Source organism: Silurus aristotelis (genome assembly GCF_946808225.1).
Source record: "Silurus aristotelis genome assembly, chromosome: 7".
Lineage (NCBI taxonomy): Eukaryota > Metazoa > Chordata > Actinopteri > Siluriformes > Siluridae > Silurus > Silurus aristotelis.
In genome coordinates, this window is record NC_139580.1 from 23,987,889 (window position 1) to 24,012,773 (window position 24,885).

Here is a 24,885-nt window from a genome sequence, read left to right on the forward strand (position 1 = left end):
CGCCCCCTTCGGAGGCTGTCATAACCCGGGATTCCCGGCTGCACCTCGCTCCGGTTCTCGTGCATGCCCCGCCCGCACGAGGCTTAGTGCAATCGGGCTCATCCCGAACACCTGGGATTAATTCCACACCACCTATAAAACCCCCTCACACACACACACTGGTTGTCGGTTATTACATGTACGTGGTTATGCTCGTGTGTGTGTGTCTGTGCAGGTTCCCGGTGGTGTTTCGCCGCGTCAGCCTTTCCCGCTACGCACCTTCTGTTCCCGGATTCCTCGCTTTCCCCACGGTGACGGCTTTCTTCCCCAGCGCACCTCGGATTTCCGACGCCTCTCCGTCGCTGCCTCCGCGTGGCGCTTCCTCCGCGTTGCGCTTCCTCCACACCTCACCGTGGATATCACACAAAGAACTGCCTTTTGCCGGTTTTCTCCCGCTCTGCGAGTGTTTTGTTTTGGCTCTGCCTTATTCATTTAATAAAGACGCCGGCTTCTACTTCTGCCTCCGCCTCCGTGTTCACCGCGTAACAGATACATTTTTCGTATTCTAATTACTCGAGTTACTTGCGGAATCGTTTTAGCCCTACACCGAAGTGAAAAGATTATTTAACTTTAAATTAAAACTTTAAAACATCAGTTTACCAAAAAACAAAAAAAACAATCTACTGACCGTTACACCTGCAAGGAAGTGCATAATAGCTGTAATACAATTATCTGAAGCAGACTTATGAACATCTAAATCCATGTGCTGCTCAGTGAACATTCCTGTAAGTGTAAACCCCAGCAAAGAAACATTTTTCAGCATCACGATCGCTAACACATGCGAAGCTGCTAGTCCCTTGATAGCAGTGTCTAATGCTAACTGCTGTTTTCAGCTATATCTACTTCACACATACATGAAAAGCCGTTAGAAGGAAGTCGCAACGAAGTGCTGAATATTAATGCTCTGTGTTTTTAAGCCTATTATTCATGCTCACCGCTCAGATGAGTAGCTGTATTTGAATAAGGGTGTAACTGAATGTAACTACATTCATTATTTAAACTAAACGATTAAAATTGCAATAAATGAATTCCAAATATAGAAACAAAAAATATACAGAGTTCTGAAAGAAGGTTTTTCAATCAACAAGACACATGTTTGGTTTGGTTTGGTTTGGTTTTGCTTGTATAATAATGTGCTGCTTTAAAGGGCAGCTCTTCAAAGGTTGAGAACAGGGTTGCAAAGTTTCGTCAATTTTTTCACCACAATTACAACTTCACACAAAACTTGAAATGAGCCCAAAAATGTCCAGTCTTAGGCATATGCACAGTAGATGCAATTTTATTCTTTTTTTTAGATTTTTCTTGGAAAATACTTAAAACGTAACAGCTGTGTCAGAAGCAGGTCTTCATTTGAAATCTTATCAGAATTTTATATCATATATGAAGGATGATCTTTCGGCTTTATCTATGTATTGTTGCAAATAGCAGCTTGTGTAAACCCAGCAGCTGGATTTGGTTCCCCATTTGGATAATCAAACCTATAAACAGCTCATGAATGTAAAGCTACACACGAAAAAAAAAACTAAAGAAATTCCAGAGGTTCAAATTCTAAGTAAGAATTCACAGAGGTTTTTATATCGGCCCATGTGCATTATTCTTTCCATGTCCATAGAAAACTACTTGGCCTACTACCAATCCCACCCTCAATTGCTACACAGGCTAATGAGTTGCAGTTTGCTGTTTTCTCTCAGACACCATAATCCAACATGCATGATTAACACAGTGCAGAGAAACCACACTGCTCTGCTGATCACAGCCACAGACTATCGATCCTGACATTATAGAAGCCAACAGTCAGAGCCAACTTGAATCATTCCAACTCTGCAATGATGGCTGAATTCATCCTACTTTCACTGCAACAGCATTCACACTAGCTCACTTGGTTGGATTTAGCTCTCATGGAAACAACAATTCTGGCTGTCAGGAAAACCTTCCAAGGATCTGATGACCATTGATTCATTGTGGTTATATGCTTTATTACAAGGATCTTAAAATCATCTCTTTTGAACTTGAAGGTCCAAAGTTCACCAGAAGTTTGTGTTTCAGTTCATTGTAAATTCAAAGCAGGATACCGAAGCTGAGGCTAAACCACACAGGAAAAAATAAGCATTGTTAACATCACCACATCTCACCACATTTCAAGTCAGTAAATGGATAGGTTGAGCATTACAAGGGGCTTTAGTGGACCATTTTCCAAATGGCATTTTATATAGTACTGTCTACTGACCTTTAATTTTGTTTGCTGTAATATGTCTGTATTTGTGTGTCGCTCTGAATTTCCTACAGTTTATAAAAACCTAGGTGAAAATATGTAACTCTTACACTGACAGTGACAATATTATTTGTGTTGAAATTGTGGAAGAGGTGGTGGCCTTGCCACTGTTACATCAGTGTATTGTGAGTCACAGAGTATACAGGGGGTGTGTGTGAAAGAGGCACAGCATAGAAATCAAGATATCAAGCGGCATTGATATGTGTGCATGTGGGAGTGTTTGTTGTGAGCTTCTCAATATAGTTCATCACTGATTTTTTTAAATAAACATCTTTGCCCCTGTCCTTACCTCTGCCTTCTGTGGGAAGCCAAATGCCCTTACTGCTACATTGCTGAAGTCTAGTACCGTCCATGGATATGTGTGTGTGAAAGGGAAAAAGGAACAACACTGACCTTAACATGGCTCTTCTATATGTAGGTATTCTAATATCTGAAAGTTTCTTCATATTACATCAGATTTAAACCTGACCCACAAACTATGAGATTCAAATAAAATCCCTTTGCAAGTGTGCTATGGCCCATATTCTTTTTAATATTTTGGGCTTTAGGCTGCTTGTTAGCAATTGTTTCTGACTGCTCCAATGACTTTGAGTTATAACTGCCTTTGAAAAAGAGGCTCAAGATGTAGGTCACTACTTGAATCAGACTGACAAATGTGTGTCAAAGTCTACAGCGTGCTTAAATGGAGCAGGAAAGCTCTAAGAGTAAAGTGATTTCTTTAACTGCTTCAAAACTGGCTTTTACAGGTACATTTAGCCACAGTCTATATACACTCAAGAGCACTTTCACTATGAACACCCGTTCACCTCTTCATTCATGCAATTCTCTAACAGCCAATATGGGTCAGCAGTTTTTTGTAAGGTGTTTTTGTTATATAGAATGCTAAAAACTGTAAAAATGACAATATGATGTAGCTCTGTGCCTGTCCTTATTTGCCTCTATAAAACATTATACTAGTCTCCTAGGATCTAATTCAAATCAGTCTCTAGAGTTTACTCAGAATGGTGCAAAAGGGATAGAAACATTTGGTGAGTGGTAGTCTTTCAAACGAAAAAGCTTTGTTAATGAGAGAGGCCAATGAGAGAAAATGGCCAGACTGATTCAAGCTAACAGAAACGCTGAAGTAATTCAGATAACCACTCAGTTCAAGAGAAAAACATGTCAGAATGGACAACACATCAGACCTTGAGGCAGATAGACTACAAGAGCAGAAAACCATGTTGGGTTTCACTTTTGTCAACCAGAAAGATGAGGCTGTAACATGGAGTCTGACTCAACAAAACTGGATGTTCGAACGACTGCAACAAAAAACAGTGCAGGTGAGTGGAGGTGATGTAATGGTGTGGGAATTGTTTTTTGTCCTGTCAAAAACAAGCATTGAATGCCACAGTCTGCATAAGTTTTATTGCTTACCATGCACATCCCTCTTAATGGCCACAATTTTTACTCATCTTTTAAAGGCTACTCCTGTCAGAAAAGCAAAGCAAGATTATTTTGTCAAAGATCTCTTGCGGGTGACTAGGTGAGTGAGGATGGGAGGACCCAAAAGCAGAAGGCAAAAGGGAGTAAGGAAAATACAGGCTTTAATAAAAGTAAGCAGAGCAATAGGGCAAGGCAAGAACACAGTCCAAAAACAGTCCAGGGTCAGGGAAATAGGGCGATGCAGGGAAGAACCAAAAAAAAAATCCAAAACAGTCCAAAATTCAGAGAGCTGGTAAACAGAGCAACATTGGCAGGGTAGAAACAAAAACCAATAAACAGTCCAGAGTTTAAAACCAAAACAGAGCAGACAAGGGGTCAGGAACAGGAACAGGAGCAGGAGCAGGAGCAGGAACAGGAACAGGAACCAGAGCAGGCAGGGTGGCAAGAGTTATCTCAGAGGCTAAGGAGCCAGTAAGGTAATCTGGCCCCAAGCTAAAGTCTTGTGTGTCCTTAAATATAGGGAGGCGCGGGAATAACAGCAAGATGGCCGCCGACCCGGAAGTGCGCACCGCGGAACTGGAGGCGCGCGCTGTAAAACCTGAAGTGCGCGGAAGATCCAGACAACTTCAACCAAGATAATGCACTATATGCAATAGAGGTCGACCGAATCATCGGTTTTGCCAATTTATCAACACCGATAGTTGATTGCTGGGACTATACGGCTATCGGCAAAAATCCATACCAGCTTGCGTCCTTTGCCGGAGCGGCTGAAAAGGTTCGCTTCATAACGAGAGGTGTAATGTAGACCTCTAGAGGTGCTTCACTGATGCCACATGCTGTTTGTATTACACGTGAGACTGCGTGCTGCATGGAGAGCGCTATATTATATTTATTAATTATAATTTATAAATTATATAATTATATTTATTTATTAATTAATATTTATTTCATTTACCACATTTTAATGATTCAGAACAGTTTTTCATTCAATTTTTTATATAAATATTTGTACTATTTTACATGGTGTTATTTATGTTTGTTTTTTTCTTTAGTATTAATTAAAAAAATTATTAGTTAATTAATTGGTTATTGGCAAGTACAATCCAACTTGCTATCGGTATCGGTAAAATTCACATCTGTTAACTTCTAATATGCAATTCCTGAATATAAGAATATAGACTGTGTAGAAAAAAAAGACACAAGTAGTCTGAAGAAAATTAGAAAGAATATTAGCACTAAACTGAGTCGGGGTATATGTACTATTCGGCTACACCACCATGAGTGACATCATACATCTCTGTATGGATTTCCTACTAGTTTTGGTAACAACCATACTATTATTATTTCATATTGTCTTCCCAAGTATATTTTACCATGGCAGAATATTATCATAGACAACGAGCCTACTGGGACTCATCAGGACAAGGTCTGGCTGCTGTCAGAACTCCCCAGTAGTACGTGGGTGTAAATCCATTATCAAACCCCACAAGTTAACTGTCAAGACCTGTGCAGTTGTTACCACGGCAACTTTGCAAGAGGGTATCGAGTTCCTTCCACAATCTATTGTAAGATGGCAGGAAAGATAGAGATTTAAAGATGTCCCAAAGGAACTCTTTTTAGGTAGTTGAGCATTCGGGGGGAGATTAAGATGTTCAAGACACCCCAGGCTTCACAACAAGTACTACAAGTATGTTTCCCAAAATTAACACATCTAAACTAAAGATGAATTGGGCCAAAATTCCAGCCATCAATAAAATTAATAAAAATAGGTAATGTTTAATAGGCTTGAGGCTATCACAATAGCCATCAAGCTAGTCGATTTGAAATATCTGTTGGAAAACATGAAGTCTGCCACTTTAAGATCATATTTCATAATATGTGCTTACTTTCAGTTTATGTTGTAACATACACACACTTAAGTAGCCTGAATAAATGCTGTCTGCTTTCAGAAAAGATGGAATAAATCTTCATTTGATTCCTCTTAGCCTCCTCTGTTCATTCTTACCAAACATAAAGCAGTGAGTGCATAGAGCAGAGAGTACAAACAGGGTTTTAATTTAAGAAAAGGAAACAATGTCTTGTTTATCAAGCCTACTTCACTATACAAAAATTAGGTAAATTACCTCCTAGGCTCTTTACCACACAATAGTACACAATACGCACATATACACTGAATGCATATATTACAGTAATCCCCCGTTTTCCGCGGTTACAAATCCACCCGCGATAAACAAAAAACACGATAAACGCCTAGTGTTAACTAACACCCACAATGTTTATATGCTTATTTTTATATTTTTGTTATTATTGCATAATCTGCTGTCCATAAATAATCCTGATAATATAATTTTATGATGCCAACTTCGCGACAGAAGGTTGGGAAAGACCCAAATATCGGTGAGATGGTCAGGTCTCCATATACATTTGGCATTATAGTGTAATTTTCCGTTCTTTATCTTTTTAATTTTCCTTTTTTTAGTTTGGAGCTAAGGTTTAATGACGGAATTAGGCCCGACTGCAGCCTGATTTGAAATGCTTACCTAAGTATTGTGTACATGCATTAAAGTTTAAGTTTAAGCATCAATGTTTTCATGGGTTTTTACACTAACACTAAAAAAATTCAAATACACTATGTGGAAAACCTGACTTTTCCAGCCATATGTGGTTCTTTCCCAAACTGTTATCCTGAAGCTGAAAGCTCACAATTGTATAGGGTGTCCTTGGATGCAGTAGCATGAAATTTTCCATTCAAACTCCATGATGATATGCTCTGCATGGGTTGGAATGAAAGATCTCCTGCAATATGGTTATGACTTTAAACCTAGTGATAACCTTTTGGATGAATGTAAACGCTGACTGCACCCCTAGGCCTTCTAACCTCAGCTAAATCAGTACCTGACTTTCCCAACACCCTTGTGTCTGAATCAGCACAAATCACAAGCACACTGCAAAATCTAGTGAAACATCTTACCAGAAGAGTGGAGGGAATTAGAAGAGCAAATTGGGACTAAATGTGAAATGCGGTGTTTAAAAAGCACAATACCGTAATACTGCAATACCGTAATACCACAATACCGTAATACCGCAACAGCACTGAATAATAAGTTTTTCTGTGACAGACTAAGAACCTTCGGTGAAATCAATATCGAGAATGTACACTTGCATGCAGTTCTGTACCCATACACATGTAAATGAATGTAGATCAGATTTGTATTTATTTTTATTATTTACTACAAACTTTCAGATGTCTGTTTGCTGTGTATGCCACTATTGTTTCTTGGAACCCCTGAGGTGCCACTCATCACCCACGATCTCTCCATCATCCATTGAATGATTCCCGTGTTTTGCTGCTGAGTGTTTGTCAACTGCAGACATCTCCTCAGTTCTAAATAGAGTAGTGGTTTTTGAAAAGGCACTTAGAGGCATACAGGCGAAATATACTGCCTAAAACCGGAATAATAGGGTGCTTCTCATTTGTCAGGCACAGTCGTGACTGGTACTCGCCTCTGAGAAGTAGCACAGAGCAGGCTTTGTGGTAAGCTACTGTATCTCTGGATGATATCCAGTGCAAAAAATAGTCAATCATTCTTCCCAGATTCTGACCTTCTTTGGCCTAGATATAAATCTGCTAATGATCCCTCTGCATCATACGATGTCAGAAGATAATAATCTAGCTGTAATTGAGGCAGAAACAGAATGCGTACTATTAAAAAATACCTCTGGAAATCTCCGAACAAAGTGAGGACTGCGAATCTGACACAAAACACGCCTCCAATTACATAGCTATCAACTCCCGGTGGATTCCCGTTGTACAGCTTGAGCTTCCATGGGAATCGTGACATGACATAGTGTTCTGTGTGCTTTCAGAGTGGTGATCTGAGGCCAAGCTGTGAAACAGCAGCTTCCCACGTCTCTCACCTGTGTGCTGACGGCTAAGAAATTTACACAAACCTAAATGCAGATACACTGAGGATGTGGTTCAGAATGTTGAGTAGCTTTTAATGGGTGCGTTCATTAAAGATCGCATTCATTAACACACATTATAGTTCCGGGCTCGCTTGCAGGTCATAATGACACGGTACTCCATCTGGCAACCGATACTGTGGGTGGCTATATGAAAATTGGTACCAAGCGGAAACCACTGAACACACAGTAAAAAGTGGTGTTATCACAGCAGGCATTATTCATAAAAATACAGAATAAAAAATCTTTTTTTAAGCATGGATGACTTCAGACTTAGCCTAAAATTGTGCACATCTGGGCCCATATGTCTGCCTCTCCTAAATAGTAACTCCATAGTTACTCTCCTAAATGCGTCTCTACACTAGTGCGGGCTGTTTACTTACATCCAATTAACCGCACTCTGCACCCTAAGGCCCCAGACATTTTCCATCATTAATTAAACAATATTCAGCCTCAGATAGCATTAAAAGTGAACAAAAGCAAACACAAGAGTAGAAAAAATTTATTTCTGTGTACTGTTTTAAGTCTAGAATAGTTTCTACACCAGTAGAAGAGTTTGTTCACATTGAATCTGCTAAACAAAACATTGCTTTTTGCTTGATTGACAGTTTGGCAACAGCAAAAAGCATCATAATCTGGTATACACTTATTAGGCATAACATTATGACCATCTGCCTAATATTGTGTTGGTCCCCATTTTGCTGCAAAAACAGTTCTGACCCATCAAGCATTAACAGCATTAACTTCTTCAGCAATTTGAGCTACAGGAGCTCGTCTGTTGGATCGAACCACATGGACCAGCCTTCGCTCCAAGTGCATCAATGAGCCTTGGCCGCCCATGACCCTGTCACCAGGTCACCACTGTTCCTTCCTCGGAGCACTTTTGATAAATACTGACCACTGCAGACTGGGGACATCCCACAAGAGCTGCAGTTTTGTTGATGCTTTGACCCAGTCGTCTAGACATCACAATTTGGTCCTTGTCAAACTCACTGAAATCCTTACTCTTGCCCATTTTTCCTGCTTCTAACACACTTTGGGAACAAAATTTAACTTGCTGCCTAATAATATCCCACCCACTAACAGGTGACATGATGAAGAGATAATCAGTGTTATTCACTTCACCAGTCATAATGTCATAATGCCCGGTATTTTCATAAGCATATCAATGTTTCCTCATTGTGGCACTGCCTAATTAATCATTTAAGGTCATTTAAAAAAATATTAAGCCCAATTAAAGTCAATTTTATATTTAGTTAACTAAAAATGGCATGTCTAATAAACTGCAGCTTGCTGTTCAACTATATGATGATTATTCAGCTGGCCAGACCATTGGATTTATTGTTTCATACTTCAGTGCATTACAATTGTTCACACGTCAACAGATGTTTGATGAGCCCTTCACGATAGTGCACATAATAGCAAAACACTGGATGCTGTATTGATCTGCTACTTCCTTTTAAAATCCTTACTTTATTTCTGGCTATAAAACACTCTGCAATAACAGGAGCATTTTCTGCATCATAAGAATACTCCCATATTCACAGACCTGGCAGGCATAGTTATGAGTATGAGTGAGCATCTTGGGCTAACTTTGGAGATAAAATCACAGGCTTAAAATCTTTAATGTACAGTGTAAATCGCCAAGGAGTGAGGATGAAGTGGAGGAGCAGGTCTCATTCATATTTACTGGAAAATAAACCCACTCAACAACCCACTCAATAAGGCATAGGTTATGGGACTGCATGCTACACTGGGTTTTTATTCCAATTAAGCTGAACATGATTTAGCATCTGTAGCAAAAAAAAAAAAAAAGATAGTATAAAAAAATTTTATGAATCTTCGGTTACGATTATCCAGGTCTGTAAATACTCATGAATAAATTCTGAATATACACTAACTCCAACTTTTTACTTTTACCGAACTATTGAAGCACATTGTTTAAATTATGTAGTTTAGTCCTATTCAACTCATCCTGAAGCTGATTATTTTCCTACAACAGCATATCTGGAAGTCAACAGCAACTTGTCAGTTTCTTTATCCAAGATGTTGCTCTTTTTATCTATTTATAGTTACATTTTCCAATTAAAATGATGTGTGTACAAAACAACTTAAATTTTTTAGTTTTCAAGACATTTTTTTCTCTCTTTGGACTTTACTAAAAGAATAAAATGCAGCTTGTCAAACCACTGGGTATTTCATCTATCCTAAAGACTTGCCTGTGGAGAACAATATAAAACAATACACCTATTCCTTTGACACTGGAGACTCATTACATAAATGCTAAATACATTTCTCCTCACTTTTTTAGTCTCCTCACAGTTTGTTAATTTATATGGATAAATTTTTTTCTTTAAAAAAATCATATCCTGAATCTTTGTATTTCAGTAAAGCTGTATTGGGACAATGTCCGTTGTATGTGCAGTGTCCAATGTATAAATACAATTGAATGGAACTGAAGCAGAACATCTGCCATACAAGTTATTTTGCGAAGAGTTACTATAGATGCATTTTCTTATTAAAATGAGCTCATTCATTTAAACCACTGTAGTTGAACTAATATCAGAGAAGCCTACAGGAAATGCTGTTACAGAAAATGTATCAACAACTTCTGACCAATCAGATTTGGGAATCTAACAGCACTGTGTTTATGTTCATGTTACACAAGACTATTGATTAGTATTGACTTTCCACAAAAGGTAGAGGAAGGAGACAGATAGGCTGAAAAGCTTCTAACATGCACAAAATGAGAATCTGTCTTAAGCATCTTAAAAGAAACAGCATTGCTCATCATCTCCATAAAAGCCTAGGCTTTTAGAATTTAGGCTTTTCTCCAAGTAAGACAAAAACTGTATTATTTATACGGAATAATAATAATAAAAAATTGCCTAAAGTTCTTATATTTCAGATTCATTTCTGCTTTACCAGCTGACTCTGTCCGATTGTGTGGGATGCTTTTGAATCTAACATTTCAGTCATGTAGCATGCACTCTAAAATCCTCATCCCTCCTGCGCTCTCTTGAAGCTGTGTGTGAGAGATAAGGCTTTCTGTGCTTTCTCACACCCACTGCCCTCTTCCTCTTATACAGCCATTATAGACCTCGCATAAATATTCTAGCATGGGAAATTATCCTTTTCTCCTTGTCCCTTCATACTGCAAGGAAAAAAGCAGTTCCGTTCTCTGACCTTCCTTCAATGCAACAATCGCTAGCGAATCCATTATGGATAAACTGTTTGGAAGTGCAGGTTTTTGGTACAGTCTGTTTCTGTATACCGATGTCATAATACTGCCAGGTCTTCCAAACAGAATTGCTAAACACACAGCAAAAACTGCAGAATTGCAACGACAATATCTTGAAAATGGAAAGATTTATTCAGCAATTCATATTAGAATCTTATTATAAACTATATATTAGATAATAAATTATACAATTATAAAACACATTTCTACACTTTTTATTTTCATTCAAATTCATTGAACATGTCTTCTAGAAATAAATGCATACAGATTTAAATAAAAGATTGACTATTTTAAGCTTGAAAGTCTAGAAATAAGTTGAAAAAAGTTTTATTTGGTATGGAATACCATGTAAACATACAAACAAACTTTTCTTGAAATATTAAGAAAAAATGTAAATCTAAAATTACATTTTTATTTGAGAAAACAATACTAACTTGCACGCTGAAAAATGCTATCTTAGTAAATCGCAAATACATTAATGTAGTCAAATCGATCAAGATTACAATACATCAAATAAGCCTATCAAACATATTTTCAGACATGTTACTAATATGAAGCTTGAAATATCGAAATATTGTTCTGATGGACAAAAAAATTTCTAACTTCTCCAAAGAAACTAAATTATCTTCACAAAAATGGAAAAAAGAGCAAATATTAATAAACCAGTCGAAATGTCTAACAAAAAATGGATAATCATATTTAATTTATAAAAACCTTATAATGATTATTAGATTATTCGATATTAGACACATTTATTCCTATTTAATATATTTCACTATTGGCTAAATATTATTTTTTGCAGTTTGGTCCAGTCATATTATTACATAAATGCAATTATCTGCAATTATCTGATCTGAATTATTTGAGGTGAATTAATGTCCTGTAATGAATTCCAAAATCGCTTAATATAAATATATACTCTGTATGTAACACAGGGCTCATAAAATCAAATCACTGATCATTTATATGATAATCATTATTTAGGGCTTTAATTTAGGAGATATAAGGAAATAAAAGCTATTAATATATTTTGTTTTGCAACAACAAACTTTAGTCACATCTTGTAATTCTAAAATGTCACTGTGCTGGCAAATATATATTTTTATAATTATACTTTGCTATACAATCATGCTTATTTTCATAAGAACGGCACAAAATAAACAAAAACTGAACTATTGCAATTGTTTGTTCGACTTGAGGCAGCCATATTGTACAGGAATGATATTATGTTATAATTTGTACAGTGTTTTTAAGCACATCATATATCACAGCTCAACAGTTCACAGTTTTGCCATAGCATAGTCAGAACTTGGTGCACTTCAGTGAGGTCATGCTATCACCCAAAGAACAGGCATTACATCACATGAAGCACATACACAGACTTTGCTGTCACATTCGCATCAAACTTAACACATTCAAAAGGCAACAACAAACTAAAATCTCATTTACTGTTCATCTTAAATAGTCATTATTATCATTTTAGCCTAAAAGTGCTATCTTTCTTTAAGAAATATACAGGACAGATTTCAGAAACATTCCCTGTTCCAGGAACTATTTTTGTTCAGTTCTTGGAAACAGCTGAAGTTGAAAACTGTAAAACCAGATTAATGCGGCGCTTTTGTATGGTGTGATTTAAAAAAAAAACCTTTTCTGCACATTTAGCGTAGCTGAGGAAATTAGCATGATGAATGAAGCGCGATGAATGAGCAGGATTTAAAAAGCATTTCCGAGCACATGAAGCTCATTCAGCTAATTACCTTCCTCAACCTTACTGCGAATGAAGGAGAAGCTCCGGAGCAAATATAACACAGCCTACATAACTAAAAAAAACATTTCTGTGCTCGACAAATATACTGTTGCATTTGTTTTGGCTTAGTTGTTCCGTAAGTTCAACACAACAGAGCATGTTTATTTTATTTTTTGATGAATAAAGGTAAATTAGCAGGAGTGTGTGTTTGTGTAGAAGGTAATATACAGGTTTGCATCGATTATCCTCCTTGATTCAGTATTCAGCAGTGTGCAGGGAAAGTGTGGAACGTGGGGTGTTTGCCGTGGAACAGCAAAGCGACCTGTTTCTTGTGCACGCTCACCACGAATGCTAATGTTCCCACATCAATACAGCACTCAAAGGCAAATTGTGTCAGGAATGCAGCCAAAGACACAGAAACAGCCAGCTGAAGACAAAACTTAAAACTACACACACACACACACACACACACACACACACACACACACACACACACAATCTCATTTCCAGAGGCATGCAAGACAAGCACATTTGGTCTCCAGAAAATTTGCATTTGCCTGGTGGACTAGTATGGTTTAACAACCTGAATGGGAAAAAAAAATGCTTCACGTTGTTTGATATTATAACTGTATTATACACTTCCTAATCCTGACACCTGCTGCGCGACACGCTAGCAGAGCTGCAATCTGATGCTACAGAGATTTTACTCATCAGATTAATTAGAGTGCATAAATGACAGATGTTTCTTTTTTTCCCGAATGAGGAACACACAGGTATGTGAAAATACTAACAAAATTGGGCAGAATTAAGGACAAGATGTGACTTGAACTTCAAATCTCCTACTTCCATGTTTTTAAATATAAACAAATAAATTAAGACGCTAGCCAGACCTGACTAATCTATTTTACATGCAAAGAGAAGGCAGAAGTCCACATCTTTTATCCAAAACACCGGCCAAAGATTTCCTGTTTAAGTTTTCTTTTACTTGCTCAAAATGAAGTGCATTCATTATATCCATTTTTCACTCATACTGTAAAAGCAAAACTTCACCACACAAACAAGCAGTTCATCACGAAAACTGTATCATTAATTAGCCATCAAGCTCAGTTTCCAAGAGCTGCTGCAACTCCAAAAAAATCACATTAATTGCAGTCAAGACTAAGGCACTAGAACCATTATTGAAAATGACATAAATAAACAGGAGTCAGACTCCAGAGAGAAAGAGTGATGAAGCTATCCTGTCAGGGGGAAGCGAAAGACGTTCATAGTAAATCAAATAACCGAGAAAATGCAGTGCAGAAATGACCACGCTTACAGCAAAGCCGTGGATATTTAATGCTCTGAGGGAATTACAGAGGTGAATTCATGCACCGATTGTGAAAACAACACTCGAAAATGAGGAGGAATTGAATAAGGCTGAGTATAGGTGGGATGGATCCCTGAGTGTTGTGCCAGTGCCGTGTTCCTCGCTCTTTCACCAGTAATGGGATTCCTAAGCTTAAATGTACTTCTATTCAATGCCAGAGCCACTGGTCAGAGAAAACTATTGATCCACAATTTTAACAATGCAAGGCCAGTAAGTGGAGAGCAGCATGCCCTAAATGTATAATGAGGTCTTTCAAAGAGGAATATGATGCCTGGGGTATATTAGCAGACTTGAAGATATGCATAATATTATACTGATCATATTATAACACTTCTAAGATGTTAAAGTCAGGAACATTTTTTTATGATTAACCAGGACTAATATTTAACTCACTTAACCCATGTCTAATGTAGTTATTTAAATTTAGTAAAAACATGCTATGCTTCGTTAAAAACTTTGCTGGAAGACGGCGCTGGTTGGTAATCATAGAAATCCACTAATTTCCATTAAGTATTTAATATATTATGACATTGCATTAGCTATTAGACAACTATGAGACAAAAATGGACACCACACTGAAGCTTGAAATTGCTCTGCTATATAATTAACTTTGTCCACCAAAGCAGTGCATTATAAAAGGTTTGTAGGTATTTTATCTAAAGAAAGCTATTTACCGTCATTTCCGGACTATTAAGCGCACCCAAATATAAGCCGCACCCACTGAATTTGACAAAGATTTTTATTTTGAACATAAATAAGCCGCACCTGTCTATATCAATGTCTACATTGAAACTAATGAACTTTACACAGGCTTTAACGAAAGACAGTGTCTGTTACACGACTTGTATCTGAACAGTAGCCTACCAAGAAAGTCATTGTTCACTGTCTTCCTCCTTCCTTTCATAAAAATTTATCTCGAGAGTTTATCTTTTGTCATCTTTGTGCGTTTAAAAATCACCATCGGTGAAGCTTTTCTCCCGATGCCGTGCAGCTCAGAACACAGGTGAAGTGCGTTTTTTCATGCCCGGTTGTTTTCAGCGTGACGAATGATTCGCATTTTCTTGTAGACAGTCCGAGTGAGCGGCAGGTCAAACATCAGAGGAACCTCATCCATATTTAAGATGTGGTGCGGCCCGATTTAGTGGGAGCGCATCTGATTTAATATAAAGAGTTTTATTGGTTCACCTGAACCCAATTTCATTGGTCTAATGTTATGAGGCTCAGTTTTTTGGCGGTTTGAAGTTTGTGAAACCGGGAAAAACCCAGGAAAAATCTATATATTAGCCGCTTCGTTGTTTAAGCCGCAGGGTTCAAAGCGTGGGAAAAAAAGTAGCGGCTTATAGTCCGTAAAATACGGTATTGTAAAGAGGAAGGAGAACCTGAATACAGCATTGCTCGGGTCACTGAACAGTTACTGTACATCAGAGGTGACACACATCCTTTACTTAAGTAGAAGTACAGATCCTCATGTTTTAAAATACTCGGGTAAAAGTTGAAGTACTGATTAAACTTTTTTTACTTAAGTGAAAGTAAAGAAGTTTTGGCTCTGACATGTACTTAAGTAAAAAGTAGTTATTACTGCTACCTGTTTTAGCTGTTAACTGGAACTTACATCATAGATAGATAGATAGATGGATGGATGGATGGATGGATGGATGGATGGATGGATGGATGGATGGATGGATGGATGGATGGATGGATAGATAGATAGATAGATAGATAGATAGATAGATAGATAGATAGATAGATAGATAGATAGATAGATAGATAGATAGATAGATAGATGGATGGATGGATGGATGGATGGATGGATGGATGTGATCCCCACGAGGTTGAGTTTGAGAGTTTAATTCCTGGTCGTGTTGGTAAATAAAACTTCTGGACCTTGTCCCCTCTGAAAACATTTCAATTCTGTCCTTTCTGTGTTGGATTAATTTCTTGATTTCCTGGTCTTTAATGAAAGATCTTCACCAAAAAAAAGGCACTTCTGTGGTAGCTCAGTGGGTTAAGGCTTGTGCCTGAACATGGTCCTTAATATAGTTCACGCTGGTGATAAGGTTTCAAAGCCAGTCCTACATGCCTTCTTTCTTACTGCGCTGGCATGAAACAAAGTATGAACCCTCCAAAAAGCACACATGCTTTTCAGCAGCGGTTGTTTAGGGGTTAAGCCTCATCTAAACATGCTTCCCAGTCTGATTTCTTCCATGGTTCAGTGGGTTAAGGCTGGTGCCTCGTTGATGGTGAGGATCAGGGTTTGAATCCGGCTTTCTGCCTGCTAGTTGCAATGTAGGTTATGTTCCTGCTTCCTAAATCTTTCTTTAGCTTTATATTCTTGTGTTGATGGTTTAAAGGTAGATAGACCTGCTCTTTACAACCTTCTTGTCCTGTCTTCCCTGATGGTTTAGTGGGTTAAATCAGGTTTCTTGCTTTTGGGGGGGTTCGAATCATGCTTTCTGTCTGCCAGTCACGATCAGGATTCACTTCCTGCATCTTTCTTTAGCGATATATTTTTGTTTTTAATGGGTTGAAAAGAAAGATAGACCTGCTCTAAATAAGCTTCCTAGCCTGTCCTCACCAATGGTTCAATGGGTTAAGGTTGGTATCTCGCTAGTGGTGGGGATCATGGTTCGAATCCTGCTTTCTTCCTGTTATTTAAAATGTGGGTTCAACTTGTGCTACTTACATCTGCATTCGCTTCCTACATCTTTCTTTACCGTTAAAATCTTGTGTTGATGGTTTGAAAAGAATGATAGACCTGCTCTAATCAAACTTCCCAGCCTGTTTTTTTCTGATGGCTTAGTGGGTTAAGGCTGGTACTTTGCTAATGTTGGTGGTCAGGGTTCAAACCTGGCTTTCTGTCTGTTAGTCATGGGGTAGGTTAAATTCCTGATTCCTACATCTTTATATTCTTGTTTTGATGGGTTAAAAAGAACGATAGACCTGCTCTAAACAAGCTTCCCAGCTTGTCCTTACTGATAGTTCAGTAGGTTAATGCTGGTGCCTTGCTAATGGTGTGAATCAGTGTTCGAATCCTGCTTTGTCCCTGCTAGTCACGTTATGGGTTTGCTTCCTATGTCTGTCTTTAGCATTATATGCTTGTGTTGATTGTTTGAAAGAAAAGATAGACCTGCTCTAAACAATCGTCGCAGCTGCTCCTTCCCGATGGTTTAGTGGGTTAAGACTGGTGTTTTGCTGTTGGTGGGGTTCAGGGTTCGAATCCTGCTTTCTGTGTTTCTGTCTGGACTGAATTTCTTGCTTTGAAGCATGAAACAAAGGATAAACCCCCCCCAAAAAAAGGTGAGTTGTGGGACTTGATGGCTTTGTGATAAAAGCCTTCCCTCTGAGCTCAGAGGTTGCTGGTTCAAATCTGGCTTGTCCCCACACTGGGTAAGCTGTTTGGTGAGCAATGGAGTGGTTGACTGTGAAGACCTGCTGCTTCACAGCCTCAGAAAAATTGAGGGTGATAGGTTTTTGGCAGAATCTTTTGCCTATATATGCAAAACTAAGTCGATACTTTTTTTTTACGTTTTTGCTTCATAACCCCCTGTTTTCAGCTTCTCAGACACCGGGGGGCAGATGCCCAGATATTGCACCCCTGCTTCAGGATACGCCCTCCGAAACCTCATCCAACCTTCCATGCAGCCATTTCTGACACCTTCCTTACTATGGCCACCGGAACCTTCCACTCTCTTAACTTTGAGCCCTGGCCGGGGTTTGAGCCGGCAACCTCTTAACCCAGAGGTAAAGCTCTTCCAATTGAGCCACAGGAACTCCTGCAAGAACCTGATTTTTAGGACCTTTTTTGGTTCTTTTTAAAAACTTTTTAAACAATTTAAAGGAAAGCTAAGGGGTAGGAATCGAACCAGGTGAGTCAGATAGCAACGACCACTTCACTGACCATTACACCAACACAGGAGAGGCAAACAAGCCTTTGCTTATTGGACTCTTGGCTTTTCTATAGTTAGGAGACAAGTGTCTTCTCTTAGATCATGATGGTAGAGGGTCAAAACTTCTCCTTCCTGTACATTTTCTCAGTAACTCGAAGTCTATTAGAAGTGACTCAGGTACAAGAACCACATCTCCAACACCTGCACCACTGATATACCATGATTTGCCAGCAAGCAATTTTAATGATATTTCATTGTTCTGTTTTTAAAAACTTCTTATAATGTTCAATATGAAACGAGAGGTAAGAATCGAACCAGGGAAGTCTTTCATCATAGATCACTAATGGCATTACTTTAAAACTGATTAAATATAAAGGCTATATCAGTGCAGAGACGTGTGGACATCATTTATAGCCTTTGCTATGTTTCCACACGGACAGTTAATGAGGTGATACTGGAGAAAATGCACCTCTTTAAGTCAAGTCAGGAAGCTTTTATATATATATATATATATATATATATATATATATATATATATATATATGTATATATATATATATATATATATATATATATAAAATTATAGACATTTTACAGATTTGAATGATGTATTGTTTTTATCTGTACGATCAATAAAGACAGTAATTATGAGGGAAAAACCCACAAAACGCCACCCATATCTAAGTTAAGGAAGGAAAAGATTTCGTGCCGTTCAAAATATTTATATATATATATATATATATATATATATATATATATATATATATATATATATATATAAATACATAACTAATTAAAAATTTTGTTACCTAATGAATGTGTCCAGGCTGAAGATCCACATATAGAACACAAGCAGAGAAAAGATGATGATGATCAGGAATGTGTCTGTTCTCAGTCATGTTTACATCACTGACTCCTTCTGTCTCATCCACATTAACCCCAAACTTCTTACTGCCTTCTGTGGTGAGTGAAAGTCAGGACTTTATACACCAGTGAATTGAAAAAGACGCGCAGTAACAGGAAATCGGTTGTTCGACTGAAATCGGCGCGCAGTGAAAATAAAAAAAATTATATTTCACCCAATCAATGGATTAACACTAAAGTAACGAGTCTGTTTTGAAAATGTAAGAAGTAAAAAGTACAGATATTTGTGTAAAAATGTAATGAGTAAAAGTAAAAAGTTGTTTGAAAAATAAATAGTGGAGTACTGATACCGAAAAAATCTACTTAAGTACAGTAACAAAGTATTTGTACTTCCTTACTTCCCACCTCTACTGTACATTAATAGTCTAATTGCAGTTACACCATAAAAAACCAGTGAAAGTCAAAGGTCTCCTGACTCTCTGTGCGAAGGGCAAATCAAGTCACCTGTTTCCCTTAAGACTTTCACTGGATCATTTGAGATAAAAATACTAAAAATACTAAAATCACTACCAGCTTGAGGATGAGCTTTTCAGCATCTTTAATACTGAAGCTCAGATTACTGTCAGGTGACTGCAAAAGAACACTTTCTCAGGAATCAGGACCACAGTCCAAATATAGTCTGAACACACTGAACGGTCACTTCATATTAGGATTACAGTGTAAAGGCAAACCTAATATAAAGCCTAAGTCAAGTTTATTTCATTAAACGAATTAGCTTCTATCCTATTCTTAAGTGTGTTCTTAACAGGAGTACGGCAATCTGATTGTTGCCATGCACATAAAGATAACCAAAAAGGATGACCATTGGGTCTAAAAAGGAACATCGCATGGATAACAATCACCTAGACGCTGTCCAGACGTTCCAGCATGAATTCATTTGACATTTAAAAGCTTCTACTGTATAATTATGTCCTCACAGATCTTATTCATTATAAATATGCACTGCAAATCCTTCGTTTCGAATATAAGTAGGTTTCCTGTTTTGTCTATAAGGAATAGGAGCATTTCAGCAGATGCGCTAAATGAGGTATTTATGAGTTAAGCATCCATGAAGCTCTCCTCCTCAGCAGGAAGAAACAAATGGTGTTAAATTATAACCTAGTGAGCTTGATGAGTGACATGAGAGAAGAAAGGAGAGGGAGGAATATAGAAGGAAAACAATAAAAAAATGTTAAAAAAAATCTTTTGTCTTTGTTCCTTCTGTAATGTGTTTTCAGGTAAAAGTGTTTTGAACTCTAACATGACATGGATGCAGTAAAACGGATAGCAGTTCTGTTCTCATGATTGGGAGAAGAGAAGAGAAAAGACACAGGGCCGTGGCTTTATAAAGTTAGTCTCAGCCACTCAAAGGGACGGGGTAGAATCAGACTGAAATGCATGACAGTGCATGGTGAGGGTATTGAAACCCTATATGAATAAAGCATACAAAATATCCAGAACTCTCATTTGCAATCCAAGGAAGCATATCGTATGAATAGCTAGCATGCACACACACTTACTTCTAAGCACGTCAGCTCAGGCTACATGTTACAAATCCCCTATTACCGTCTGCTCCCCAAGTTTCAAAGCAAACATATGTAATTGTCAATGTAGAGAGCATTTAGTTTACAACCATTTTATTAGAGTATTGATCACTGATACCGTATCTGACTAATCAATGGAGGCCAGCAAGACATCAGGTTCACACATTTAACGTTTGCTTACAAGGAACAGACAGACACTCAAGTTGTCACTGTCCAGTAATGGAAAGGCTACAGTAGCACAATCTCCTGATTCTGATCTCTTACCATAAAAACCTAAATGAAATGATTAATTGGAATTAATTTGCCTCCCGAGTCTATGATTGTGGTGCATCAGTAGTCATAATCCTGTTTGAGCATTGTGGTTTAAATGAGAAATGTTTTCTTGCCATATTATTAACAGTGATGGCAAAAAACGAGCATGTGCCAGATGTCATTGGATCGGATGGAGAGATCAGTCAAATCCATCCAGAATCATTTTTATAATGTACATTTTGCGTTTTACTACTAAGGCTAATGCTTTTATCTGAACTGACGCAGGGCACAATTGAGCAGTTTGACTGCCAATATAACCTTTAAACCAGGGGTCACCAACCAGGTAGCCCGCAAGGACCACATGAGAAATCATTAACATGATCAGTGTCTTTACATAGATGAATATTATTAATTATTAATAATAACATAATAAAAGGTAAATTAGGCAAATTTGTTATTTCAGATCAAACTGAAAACTGTGTGTATCAAACTGGTAGCCCTTCACATTAATCTGTACCCAAGAAGTAGCTCTCAGTTTCAAAAAGGTTGGTGACCCCTGCTTGTAACTTTATACCAATGACTGTTTTCCTGTACAAATATCAATAATAGTATAAAAAGTGTAAAAGGTATATTTAGAGTAAAAGAGTTTATATATTTTATTATATGAGTTTAATAATTACTAAATTATGTTATACAATTAGGGGGCTAAAAATTGAATATGACACAAACAATGTAATATGAAATAATAATCGACTACATTGTCAGTATCATGGGATGATAAATTTTGGCGCAACACTACTGAGCGGTTTAAGATTAAATAACCCAAGCATGGCAGCTTTGCAACATTATCATCTCAACTCAAAATCTTTCAATCAATAAAGCAAAGCCTTTAACAAACTTACACATAAAGAACCATCTTATTCATTCTTTATCCCCACGTTATCTGTGTGAAGCTGCTTTGAGACAATTTTCATTGTACAAATCGCTATACAAATATAAATTAATTAAATTTAATTGAATTACCCATTTTACCCCATTTACCATTTCTGGCAAATCGATGAGATGAAATGCAGAAAGAAACTGGAATACAGTCCATTAATGGTCAAAGTCATGATTAGCAGATCGACATTGCAGCACTAGGCAGCTGGAAAAGCACTGAGAATTTGGACAGACCAGAGGAAAATCATACTTAGACCATTAACAACACCAGCTTTAACAGCTCATGGACTTTTTTCATGTCAATTGCAGTTAAATTTTCAATGATGTGATAAGAACACAGCTAATGTCAGTGGTTATGAGACCGCGCTGATATCACTAGCACTGAAGTATGTAGCAGCTAGTAATAATGCAACATTCTACCTGCTAGTGTCATGGACAGTGACAAATATGGCTGATAATATATTAACATACCTTTTAGGTATGATTTTGGTTTTGACTTTGTGCTACTGAAATTTCTTGTGGAAAATGTAACACCTGTGACTGCCAGACATCATCACAAAGCCTGAGCATTTAATATAAAATGGCAACAGTGACACGCTTTACTCAGCAAGAACCCAAAAAAGATGCAGCTCATGATACAAAATGAAATGATCTTCATAGTCAAACTGATCAAGTATTGACCTTCGGAACAAAAGGGTTATGCTGACCATTAGATTACGGGTGACAGCAATGAGCAAGGACTCGCTCAGTTTTACATGTATTTATTAGAGAAGCACAACAGGTTATGACTGACATGACCATTCAGCTATGCAGTATGGCATCCAGTAGAAAGGCTAATAGCATGAGGGTCTTTTTTTTTTTATAGGTTTTGATGTGTTCTTGTATAATTTCAGAAAAAAAAATCCACAGAGGCGTAAACCCCTTCTCAGAAAGAATCACAAGCAATGCTTTCTTCTCTGCTTCATGCCTTTGCACAAGTCTCATGGCATGGATCCTGATGCAACCTGGCTGCCTACAAAGGGGCTAAGCTAATGACAGAGAGTTGTGACGTGTTTTCATATAATATACGACACTACACTATTAAACACACTATTTTCACAGACATGGGCTCGCAGCATGGTTGCCGATCGATTAATGATTGACTAAAGAACACGGATTGCTAGTGTATCACAGTGCAAAGTGCATTGCCGGTAGACAGGCTAAATACAGACGACAAATAGAATAAGAACTGGGCACTCCACAGGGAACCTACGCTACATACTATACTGTGGACTTCCTCATCTGATGTTATGCTGGCAATGATGGTAAACAATGTCTCCATTACCGTGGTGCACACAATATGAAGCAGAGTATTCTTAATGGGAAGCAGGGATGACAATTCTTGGGGCAAAATACAAATAAGTCATTCACAGCCTTTACAGTCCATCCTAGCATAGATTAAATATGCATGTATTTAAATATTAAATAAATTAAATTTTTATTTGTATAGCGATTTTAACAACGGTCTTAATGCACCTTTACAGAGATAACATGGTTATAAAAGAATGTATTCGTTTGTTCCTCCTAATCGCACGTTCGTCCCTAATGCGCGAGTCAGTGGCGACTGTGGCAAGGAAAACCTCCCTAAGATGGCATAAGAAAGAAACATTGAGAGAACTCACATAACAATGAGCAGCTATAATATTATGACCACCTGCCTAATATTATTTTGGTCCCCTTTTTTTGCTCCCTAAACAGTCCTGACCTGTTGAGCATTAACTTTTTTAACAATTTGAGCTACAGGTCTGTTTGTTTGGTCCACACAAACCAGCCTTTGCTCCCCACATGGATAAGCCTTGGCTTTGACCCTGTCGCCAGTTCACCACTGATTCTTCTTTGGACAACTTTTGATAGATACTGACCACTGCAGACCGTAAACAGCCCACAAGAGCTGCAGTTTTGGAGATGTTCTGGACCCAGTCATCTAGAAATCACAATGTGGCTCTTGTCAAACTCCCTCAAATCCTTACACTTGCCTATTATTCCTGCTTCAAACACATCAACTTTGAGGCAAAATGTTTACTTGCTGCGTAATGTATCCCACCCACTAACAGGTGCCATGCTGAAGAGATAATAGTGTTATTCAATTAACCTGTCATAATGTTATAATGTCATAATGTTATAATGTCATAATGTTATACCTGATTGGTGTAAACTGATGTCAAATTCAATCTCAAGACAAGTCAAGAAGCTTAAATTGTCATTTCAACCATATATAGCTGACATCAGTACACAGAGAAATGAAACAACATTCCTCCAGAACCCTGGTGCTACATTTAACTACATAAAGCTACATAACAGAAAACACAGGACTAGTAAGTGTCCTCGCCACATAAAGTGCATCGTGTGCAACCTGGTGCAAACAGTGCAAGACAACACAAGACAGTGCAAGACAACAGCCATCTCAAACATATAACAAAGATACACAATCAGTCACCAAATGATATGAGCTCAATCAACATTTTCGAGTGAATATGAATATCCTAATACAAATGCCTAACCCAATTTAAATGTACCAAATTCTGTATTCTGTTAAATATTGACAGCAGTAATAGCATACAACAAAGGCTGAACATTTGAGTGTACAGATGAGATAGCCAGGCAGAGTAAAAGACTAAAGCACTGCTCCCCACTGGTGCTGCTATCAGCAGGTAGTCAAAAAGTCACTGCGTGTAATATCGCAAACTGTTAACCAACATGAAAATAGACCTTACATTAGAAAATAAATCTCGGATGCCACTAAAGATGGCGACAATGTTTAAAAGTCGATCAAGGCGGATTTATTTTTGCTCGCCAACTAAATAATTTGAAGCAATGAATCCTCTATGAAGCCACTTACCAGAGTTATAGCTTCCAAAAACTAAACGACAAGCAGGAAGAACTTGTGTGCTGTGTGATGTCGTACTGCATGTACAGGCAGTGACGTCTGTGTGTGGTGTGACGTGTCATGTCCATGAGCTGTGCCGGTATGTGTTCAGAACATTTGGACCTGGATTGATGAGTTGAGACTCCATTAGAATATAACATTTCATCACAAGGTGCCAAATTGTTATTTTAGTTTATAATAATACATTTTTTTTTTATTTTTTTTTTTTATTTTTTTACAATACATCAATTCAGTATAATAATCTTAGATGATGATGATGGTGTTTATTATTATAATTATAATAATAATAATAATTATTATTATTATTATTATTATTATTATTATTATTATGCAAAATGAAGAAAATTGGTTGCTTCATTTGGAAACGAACAAAATCAGTCAGTG

General features: G+C 37.6%; 1 protein-coding gene across 3 annotated transcripts in view; it reads right to left on the reverse strand.

Moving 5' to 3' along the window:
• The window catches only part of cntn1a (contactin 1a), a 77,127-nt gene that overhangs the window by 51,649 nt on the left and 593 nt on the right, over positions 1-24,885 (reverse strand). For 2 of the 3 annotated variants that reach the window (XM_083546219.1, XM_083546220.1), the window contains exon 2: positions 24,454-24,603. The exons of the other annotated variant lie outside the window; for it this stretch is intronic. The gene's annotated coding sequence lies outside the window, so the exon portion shown is untranslated. The remainder of the gene's footprint in view (positions 1-24,453; positions 24,604-24,885) is intronic. 3 annotated transcript variants of the gene reach the window in all.